Genomic DNA, 8,211 nt, shown 5'->3' with positions numbered 1-8,211 from the left:
TCTTTCTGTTGTTCGCCATGGCAGCAGGTATCACTGAGTGCCTTTATCATTTATAGCCATGGGCTGGGAAGCTCCTTTATGTGCCCCTTGGGGACAGAAGCACAGAGCAAGTCTGGGTCTGCACAAAACGAAACATTAGGTACTTTGCCTTTGGTGTCTCTAATTTCCCGGTGACGCCTCCTCCTTCCCTACCCCTTTTGCAGAAACACCTGTGGCCCTTCCACTGTCTCTACGCTCGCATTGTCAAGACCTGGTCTCAGGAAAGGAGTTAGTAACCCTCTTCACACAAAGCTGTAAGTTATCCCCATGCTATTTTCTTCCTGATTATTTGCTCTTGAACTGAAGGATTGAAAGTTTAAGCCAAAGACAAGAATTTCTCATCCTAGAGCTTTTCCCTGCATCAGCAAACCAGCAGAAAAGCATTGAGGGCAGCAGTGGGGAAGGGAGAGGACACGTTTGGTCTCTTTTGTACCTGGTGACCCACTATGTCTAGTGCTGGATAACCAAGAACCACCAGGAGACATGGGTGGTCCTAAGGGGTGACTAAAGGGTTGGCATTATTCTTCTCGCCCATGATCTCCTCCAGCTGATCTTTTCTCTGATATGGAGCTTTTTATCCCCCTCCTTGCAAGGTTGATAAAGATGAACAGATATGATTATAAAGTTATAAATCTGCTTTTCTAACAGACTTAGCAAAATTCGTCACTCTAGATAAAGTCTGTCCCTTCAAAGCCATCACCTTGGGGAACAAATCATTTACTTCAATGATGCTTCCATTCATTTCAGGTTCACTGTTTTAGGAATATTAATAATTACCAATTATGAAATGCCTGCCATGGATCAAAAACTACACCAGATACTTCACATACTATACCTGATTAAATCCCTTAAAAGAAGTATTGTCCCCTTTAAACAAGACAAGACTAGTTTTAGTCTATCTGTATCAGACCTCATCAGTGGCCAAAAGAAATCTAATCCCCAATTTTAGTCATCACACTTGGCTCTAAATGACTTTAGGCTGTTCCAGAAATCAAATCTACCCTTGGAATGCAAAGACTGACCCCCACAGAGAACAGTCAGAGAGCGTGTCACATGCTCAGTTGGATTTTCCAAAAAGGAGTTCCAGCAGTATTTTCTGCCATGGCAACATCTTTGCAATAAGTTCACGGCCCACAATGACTACTTTGATGTTTGAAGTTGTGTGTGCGTGCGTGTGTGTGTGTGTGTGTGTGTGTGTGTGTAATTAGCTAAGGTACTTTGAAGATGCAGGCTCTGCTCTTAGAAAAATCTGCTGAAATGTCTGACCTGGTACTTTGAAAGGGGAGAGTAAGAAGAAGGTGTCACAAGAGTTTCTTTTCTGACAGATGAGATGATGTGGCCCCATGTCACCTGGTGTGCTTCCACCTAGTCTTGTACTTTCCTTTTCACCCACTACCACACTCGTGTGACTGCACACAGCTTGTGTAGAGGGGACGGCTTAGTTCTCAGCTATAGGGGTCACCCCACCTAGAAGGCTCCTTCTCCCATGCTTATGGAAGATCTCTAAGGAGTTTGCCTTAGTTTTCGACCCCTTCAGCTCCTCTTCTCTTTGATGTGGATGACTGAGATTTCTCAGCCTTATGTGGTGCCTCACAGGTTCATCATCAAGCTCCCTTCCTGACCAGATCTGTGTTACCCCTTCAAATACAGAAATTCTGGTGTTGCCACCTGTCAAGCAGGCACTTAGTGCCACTCAGCAATCCCACATTTCCTGAGTCCCCTTTCTCTCCTGTGTGCTCCCTTCAAACTTCCAACGTTTCATTCCTACTGTTCATCCTCAGCCTATGACTCTCACTTCACTGAGAAGACAGAAGCAACCAGAACACAGAGACTCTCACCACGGGATCTGTACTCATGCCTCTCTCTGTCTTCCCTCCCATAACAGTGATCCACTCGCAACATTAATTAACAGGCTGAACACCCCTTCCTCTTCAAAACACTTTTTCCCCCCGCAGCTTCCAGGACAGCCAGTGTCTCCTGGTTCTTGTCTCACATCACCAGCAGCCCCTCCCTGTCGTCTTTACTCCTCTGTCCTCCTAGCCTTACTGATTGCAGTGCCCCAGGGATCAATCCTTTAACTGCTTATCTTTTTTACAAACCCTAGCTTTCACTTTCACAGTGAGCTCATTCTGCCTCATGGCTTTAAAATACCATCTAAACTCTACTAACTCATAAATGTGTATCTTCAGTCCAGACTCCCCGCTAAGTTCCAGCCTGGTGTATGCAACTGCCCACCCACCATGTTCACCTGAAAGTCATGACGAACCTTAAGGACTCCACTCAGAGCCCTTGATCTTCCCTCCAGGCCGGTACTTCCTGCAGCCTTCCCCATCTCAGTAAATGGCAACTCCATCCTCCTAGCTGCTCAGGCCCCAAATCTTAGAGTCAACCTTAACACCTGTCTCTCACAGCTGATCTAATCAGTAAATCTCATTGGATCTACTCTCAAAGAATATCCAGAATGCAGTCATTTGTCACTACCATTCATCACTTTCCCCACTGTCACCTGGTCTAAAACACCCTAGCTTGTCTGGATCACCATAAGACCCTCCCTCTGCTTCCACACACGCCTCTCAAAGACTATTCTCAGCACAGCAGTAGGGTGATCTATTTAAAATTAGGTCAGATTACTAACTGCTCAAAATCCTGCATTGCCACTTTGGAGAAAATACAACATCCTTACCCATGTGGAATTACCAGCCCTGCCCCACAACCCGGCAACCCATAGTCTCCCTACCTTCCCTTCCTGCCTCTTTCTTCCCACTCCCTCTGCTCCAACCCCACTGGCCTCTGCTGTCCCACCCCTACCTTCGTGCTTGCTGCTCCTCTGCTGGGAATATTCTTCCCTGTCCTCTTAGACTGCTCTAGTTTTCTCCTTAGCCCTTCACCTGGTGTATCAGCTATATATCTCCCCTTCCCCCCAACTTCAGAAGAGCTTCAGGAAAGCAGGGACTTTGTCCACTTCCCTTACTAGTGGTGCTCAATAAAATCCTCCTACCTGTGCCTCCAAGAAACTCCCCTTGGAGCTGCAGTGGCCTCTCTGTCCTAGAAGCCACAACATCTGCTACTCTGCCCCACCCCCACTCACCTAGCCCACCTGTTTGGATCTTTCCCCTTGTCCTGCTGCCCCATGGTGGGCCCATGAGACCACACTGTGCATAGTGACAGTCAGGGGACCTGCAGTGCTTTGCATTCAAGAGAATCTCAGTAAATGTTGGCTGCTTACAAAGAGGTCTCTATGATGCTGATTTTGTGACCCAAGAGCGGCTGAGTGTCCTCAGTGAGTATACTCACCCCAACTGTGGGGGCACCTATTGGGCCCAGGGCTGACGTAGGAAAAATCCATTCAGGCATCAAGAACACCACCTGCTCCTGAGAGCTTCGTAGACCTCCACACTCCTTAGCCCAGGAGGACAGGGGAACTTCACAGCCTTCCCAGCCCCATAAGTCCCCCTTGAGTCTCAATACTGGTCCTTGGACAGGCATTCAATAGCATTGACCAGATGATGAAAAGTTCTCCCTTTTCAATTCTCTCTCAAAGACCCTATCATGGAATGAATTGCACCCTCCTGCCCCACCCCCACCCCCAAAAGATATGTGGAAGTCCCAACCCTCGTGCCTCAGGATGTGACATTTTTCAGAAATAAAGTTGTTGCAGATACAATTAGTTAAGATGAGGTCACACTGGAGTAGGGTGGGCCCCTGATCCAACAAGGCTGTCATCCTTATAAGAAGATGGCCTTGTGAGGTAGACACAGGGAGAAGCCATGTGACAATGAAGGCACAGACTGGAATGACAGGGCCACAAACCAAGGAGCAGCGAGGATTGCCAGCCAACCACCCACAGCTATCATCAACAAGGAAGGACTCTCCGCTGAAGTTCTCAGAAAGCATGGTCCTACTGAACTCAGTTCCAGACCTCCAGGGCTCCAGAACTGTAAGACAAGTTTCTGCTGCTTTAAGCCACCCTGTTTGTGGAAGCCTGAGGAAGTTAACACAGATCCTGGTTACCTCCAGAGGCTGTCATCTGGGGCTAGCAGGTTTTTAATGCCTTTCCAACACTTGCTAATTTTCCTTTTTACAAAGCAAAAACAGTCCTCAGGCTAAGAGCTTTTGGCAGGAAAGGCACCTAACTAAATTTTAATAACCTTGTTTTGATCTCATTATATTTATTTTTATGATTACAATCTATTTCTAGCAAGTGATAACTGGTTTTCCTTACACAATAGTAAAACAAAGTTTTGTTTTTAAATAGATAAAGTTTAAAGTGAGTTCATCTGAAGAAAATATCATCATATTAACAAAAGTGGCATAAAAATATGGCAAAAACAGCAAAGGTAGGATGATGATTGAAGTTTGGCATATATCGTCTCAGAGAAAGCCGAGACCGGCTAGCTGCTACACGGCTATCTTTGAGGTCCTCAATCACAAATGCAAAATAGATAAAATGAAAATGGCAACACATATGATTAGAAAAAAGTATGACATAGGCAAAATTGTCTTCACATCAGTCTTGGTTTTCTACACCTTTTCTCCATCACACCCCACCCCCTCCCACCTTGTTGGCCTTCCCTTATTTGGGGGTCAGGGGCTACATATGGCCAGGCTCCCTCTTGTCCTCAAAGAAAACTGATGTGATAAACCAGGACCCACTGAGCTTGGAGTCAGAGCATCTGGGTGATGGCCACATCACTGTCACTGATGTGCTGAGTGACCTTGGGCGGATCCCCCAGTTTCCCCCCCCAGACTTCAGCTTCCTCTCTCTGAGAGAACATGAGACCATCTTTAAAATCTCTTTCAGCTCTGAACTCTGTGCTTCTGGGATGTTAGTGACTCTCTTGGGGAATTTCACTTTGAAAGAGACCCCAGGAAAGGGATGAATAAATTCATAGAAATTTGAATTGATGCCCCAATAGAGGAATTCCAGGTTCATTGGCATGTGGAGGAGAGATATTTTCAGGGTGGTGGTGTGGGAAACCTCTAAAGTCACACTGTGGGCTCTTTCCATCTCCGTATGAGTCTGACTTCTCTCCCAGATGACAGGCTTAGCATTATCTCAGATCTCTTCACCCCTCTGTGGAGACCCCTGCTCCCGGGGTAGCTGCCATCCACTCTATCAGGAATCAAGTAGCTGAATCTCTGATAGGGCTAAATACCACATTTTTAATTTTTAAAAAGCAAAATATAGGTATTTATTTACATGCATGTTCATACACACACACACACACACACACACACACACACAGAGTTGGGGGCAGGAAAGGGCCAGGAAGAAAAATCAGCTTTGACAACCTAATAAATGTCAATTTCTGAGGGGGGCTGAGTTGGAAGATGAATCCTCACAACTTTAATTGGAGACATGATGCTCTCACTTTGCCAGGCAGCCCCGCCTCTCCCCCAGATCCCTCCACAGATAGCAAGGCCCTTGCCTTACACTAATTGACAAGAGGCCTCTGTCTTCTAGGATTTGTTTCTGGGATGTCAGAGATGTAAGGGGGAGGGGGGGGTTCTCTAATGCCTCCCATCCTCACCCTCATGCCCCTCCGAGAGGAGAGGAAGAAGCAGCAGGACATGGGGTCAGCAGCCCCACAATGGTGCCCACAGTATCTGGTAGGAATGAAGAGGCCCCCTCTAGGACGTTCCTTGTCCCCTCACAGATATGAAGGGTCTCTTTTCTGACCCAGGAACGATGTTCTAATCCAGGCACAGCAGGAGAAAGCACCAAGATCTGGAGACATGGTACTGAGGAGGACACAAGGAAGCCGCGGACCTTCCCCCCACAGGCAGTGTCCCACAGCAGTTGGGAGGATGACACCAGAGCCAGGCTGCCTGCAACCAGGGGCAAGCTCCACCACCGCTGCCCCTTGGATAAAGTGCCTGGCCTTTCTGTGCCTCAGTTTCATCATCTATAAAACGGAGATAATCACTGGGCCACCTTGAAGCACTGTGAAAGGATTAGGCAGCCAAATACCAGCAGAGCACTCACACCCGTCCCCTGGCACACAGTAAGAACTCAACAAGTTAAGAGCCCTTTCCCAGCCTAGCATGCCTCTCTTTGCCGGAGCACTCCAGCCAGAATGCCTGAGCAAACTGTGGAGGCTCAGCGCCGTTACCCTGTTTGGGTAGTCTGTTTGACTACACGTCATGCATGAGGCAGCTTGGCTGTGACAGACTGCCACCAATCTGACCAATCTGGGCAGAAACTGCAACCCTCATCACAACCCTGGGCTCCTGTGTCACACTGACTGGCCACTTCCCATGCAACATGAAGGAACACTTTTCCCTCAGGACTCCCCACTGCCACTGCCCGCCCTTCTCCAAAACCCTCAAACATTCTCCTTTTGCCTTCCTGCAGATTCTGGTCCTGGTCACTCAATTTAGCTCATTTTTACATAAGCAATGGCCCAAGTAACTAGCAACTGCATGGTGCTTTACAGTTTACAAGGCTATGTTTTATTTACATGTATGAATTGTTAATGCACTCACATGGTTCAAAAAATTAAAACTATATGTGAGAAGGCAAACAGTGAGGACTCTCCCTAACACTCCATATCTTATCCTTCCAGATTCCAACCTCATCCCCCATAAGTAGCCACCTGTTATTAGCTCCTCAGAGATCCTTCCAGAATTTCACAATGTGGGCACAAATATTCCTATATCCTCCTTTTTTAAACACAAAATGCAGCATGCTGTACATACTGCTCTATAGCTTGCTTTTCTGCACTTGACAGTATCTCTTATATATCATACAAAACTTTCTATTTCCTGGGTTTTTTTATTTTTTTAATGTTTATTTTTGAGAGAGAGTGCGTGAGTGGGGGAGGGGCAGAGAGCAAGGGGGACAGAGGATCCACAGCAGGCTCTGCACTGACATCAGCGAGCTCGATGCGGGACTCAAACCCATGAACCGTGAGATCATGACCTTACCTGAAATCGGACGCTCAACTGATTGAGCCACCCAGGCGCCCCTCTATTTCCTGTTTATAGCTACATAATACTCCTCACATGAGTGAACCACAGTCTCTTAAAAAGACCCCTCTCGATGGACATTTACATTGTTGTAAATCTTTTCCCTTTGCAAACAAGGCTGCAACAAATAGCCATAAACATAGACCCTTTGCACTTAGGCAAATATATTTGTAGGATAAATTCCCAGAAGTAGAATTGCTGGGTCAGAAGATATGTGTATTTATAATGTTGATGGCTATTGCCAAAAACCCCTCCATAGAACTTATACACATTTCTCTTCCCATGAGAAATACGAGAGTGCCTGTTTCTTCACAACTTCACCATTAGAGCGTGTTATTAAATTTCTGGCCTCTTGCCAATCCGATAGGTGAAAAAATTATTTATCAGTGTAATTTTAATCTGTATTTCTCTTATTCTGAATGAGATTGAACATCATCGTATATGTTTAAGAGCCATTTATATTTCCTTCCCTTAGATGTACTTTGCTACCTATTCATCTCCTTTGGTGTTCACAACGCCCCCGTGAGATACAGAAGGCAAGTATTAATAAGATCAGCATTTTAAAATGATAAAGCTAAGACTCAAAGCATTTAAGATACTGGCTCAAAGCCACAGGCTGGTATGTGGCAAAGCCAAATTTCATCCTGCATTTCTCTTTCGTCTGCCGTGGATGTCTCCCTACTGAACCCAGAATAGTGCTGAGATGCAGCAGAAGAAAGAGCCAGGGGACCAGGAGCCTGACCTGGCTTCTCACCGTGGCTCCTGAGTTACAGGCTGTGTGCCTTTGGGCCAGTCCCTCCATTCTCGGGGCAGACTTTCCATATCTATAAAACCAAGATTTGAACTAAATCACTAAGGTCCCTTCCAGGAAATGATTACAATGGGAAGCGCTCCATGAATCTTTTATCATTATTTCTTTTTGAGCAGAGGAAATAAAACCGTTTTCAAACCTCCTAAGATGAGAACTTTCAAATCATACCCGTTTATGTGAACCTAGTCTAATCAGAGGCCATGTGTGAGGAGGCAGGCGAAGGGACAGAGGGGGGCTTGAGGTCGGGGGTTGTGTGGGGGGTCAGGGTCGGGAAGGAAGGTGGGGGCTGTTGCTGCACTGCTCTGGGGTTGCTCCACATTGAGAGCCGATGGCAAGATTTTCAGGAGGTTTGCAAGCCACTTGACGTCAAACTGACAGCTGAGGAATGGCCA

General features: G+C 46.5%; 1 long non-coding RNA gene across 1 annotated transcript; it reads left to right on the top strand.

Annotated features, from left to right (window-relative positions):
• Positions 1–3,834: 3,834 nt before the first annotated feature.
• On the top strand, positions 3,835–7,949 carry LOC122237619. The gene is made up of 4 exons (XR_006216204.1): positions 3,835–3,976; positions 4,295–4,376; positions 5,743–6,044; positions 7,484–7,949. It is a non-coding gene; the product is annotated as an uncharacterized LOC122237619 (long non-coding RNA).
• Positions 7,950–8,211: the final 262 nt, after the last annotated feature.

The sequence above is a fragment of the Panthera tigris genome, chromosome B1 (genome assembly GCF_018350195.1).
Source record: "Panthera tigris isolate Pti1 chromosome B1, P.tigris_Pti1_mat1.1, whole genome shotgun sequence".
Lineage (NCBI taxonomy): Eukaryota > Metazoa > Chordata > Mammalia > Carnivora > Felidae > Panthera > Panthera tigris.
Note: the sequence above shows the minus strand (reverse complement) of the source record. Positions and strands in the feature narration are given on the sequence as shown.